Below are 2,500 nucleotides of genomic sequence, written 5' to 3' on the forward strand. Positions count from 1 at the left end.
GTGTAATATATTAATGTGAGTAGAGAACAGTTGTAAATGGACAGCAAATTGACGACGGCTGAAGGGATTTCTCCTCGAGAAGGGAGAGTCACCATTTAAATGAAATGGTGGGAGCAAATCAGCTTAGGAAGTCTTGTTGCGTTGTTTCTGACCCGGTAAATGAGTGCAGGTAATTTTTCTTTTAAGACAGACCGTAGGATTCTAGTATACTGGATCCCCTCATTTGCGCACATGCATATATATATATATTCTGGTTGAAATCAACTGCACTAGTTGCTTTAACAATCTTCAAGACCAGTTTGCAGACTCGACCCAGTTGCCCACCCCTCCCAAGGAGAAAATCACCGTTTACCACCATAATTCTTTTCATGATCGGTACCGCGAGGAGTGTGATGCCCTTAGGAATATCATCAAGAGAGGAGTCACCCCAACCAACAGAAATGCCATCATAGACTTGAGAATACTCTGCAAACCTAACCTCATTAGTTCCCTGATTATGAGGAATAGCACGGCGCCCAGGGCCCCGAGTGAGGCTACCACCAATGTTGTATACAAATTTTCATGTCAGGAGGGCCGCTGCGACGGCTCCAGCACATACATTGGCAGGACCTCCTCTACACTGCGGCGTCGCCTACAATCCCATAGAAACCAGGGATCAATTTTCCAGCATTTCACTGAAACACACAACATGAAGCCTCCTCTACAGAAGCTGCTAGACCAAACGGACATTCTTCACAAGGAGTCTGCCTTCAGGAAGCTGCAGATTGCAGAAGCAGTATCTATTACTTGCCAGCGCCCTACCATCAACATACAGCAAGCTGCCGATTTTATTCTCCCTTCCGCGCGCCCTGTAAAGAATAACCCCCTCCAGGAACAACAAGCCCTTAGACAGCAGCAGCCCCGCGAACAAATGAAACATGTCCAGCTAGTTAATCAGCGCCTAGGACCAGTAACCAGAGCAGCAGCAAATCAGGCCAGAGCTTCTAGACAAAATACCACCACCTTGGCTCCCGGACAAACTCCCACCCTCTTGGCTCCCAGACAAAATCCCACCCTCTTGACTCCCAGACAAAATCCCACCCTCTTGAACCCCAGACAAAATCCCACCCTCTTGGCTCCTAGACAAAATCCCACCCCCTTGGTTTCCAGACAAAATCCCACCCCCTTGGCTTCCAGACAAAATCCCACCCCCTTGGCTCCCAGACAAAATCCCACCCCCTTGGCTCCCGGACAAAATCCCATACTGCACCTCTCAGCCAATGAGAGGCCAGTATTCCGTCTGAGCTAGGCAGGCTGAGCCTTATAAGCCCGCCCATCCAACCAGCGGTCATTATTCGTTGGAAGACCTTCAATATAGCAGAGCATCCTACAAAGCAGTCCTCACCCTGAAGACGCCTCACGACGAGGCGAAAAACTATAGTTTCGGTGGAGTCAATAGTTGTTCAATACTATTACTATGCAAAAATATATCAGTTGGCATACACTGTGTATATTCTTTTGAGAGTCATGAATGACTACTTCCAGTCCCTCTCAGTTGCTAATAGGAAAGTATTCTCCAGATTAAAGAATACAGTCTTGAAGATTGTTAAAGCAACTAGTGCAGTTGATTTCAACCAGAATTGTCTTAGAGAAAACCTGTGCCCCAGAAATATATATATATATATATATATATATATATATATATATATATATATATATATATATATGTATATATATATATATATATATTCATATATATATATATATATATATATATATATATATGTGTGTGTGTGTGTGTGTGTGTGAGTGTGTGTGTGTGTGTGTGTGTGTGTGTGTGTGTGTGTGTGTGTGTGTGTGTTTGTGTGTGTGTGTGTGTGTGTGTGTGTGTGTGTGTGTGTGTGTGTGTGTGTGTGTGTGTGTGTGTGTGTGTGGATAAAGAGGACACGGGTCTTGATTTGAGTTTATTCCTGACAATCTTTGCTTTGAGCTGCTTCAGAGTAATGTCTCCGTAGATTAAAGATGACATGGTATACACTAAACCCGATCCGTCTTGACTTAGTTCCCCATTTGAGGAAAGAACCCACGAGAATTCATCAAAAGGCTACACTAAACGGTGTACTTTTATGACGTGTGAATAGTGTGCATAACATGTGATGCATAATACACATTACACAATGTATATAACATGGAATTATAAATGTATACTATACAGCATAAACGATGGTATGTGGAATGTTATCGAAGCTAAATTCTTTCGTTTATCTCGTCTGTGTTGTAAATAACCCATCCGGTGAATTTGGCTGCAATGACAATACCATAGTGGTAAAATGAATAAATGTTAGTATTATTTGAATGTAAACACGGATAAACTAAAATGACCAGTAAGGCCTAGTTGCATTAATGTGCTTTTAGTGGAATCAGAATGGATGGGAGCAAATTAGTGAAAGAATATTAAGAAAAACTCTGTTCATACGGGTGTTTGTCTATATTGACACTAATTATGAATCATTCCTGAATA

Source organism: Oratosquilla oratoria, chromosome 11, assembly GCF_046742065.1.
Source record: "Oratosquilla oratoria isolate Oo_2021 chromosome 11, ASM4674206v1, whole genome shotgun sequence".
Taxonomy (NCBI): Eukaryota; Metazoa; Arthropoda; class Malacostraca; order Stomatopoda; family Squillidae; genus Oratosquilla; species Oratosquilla oratoria.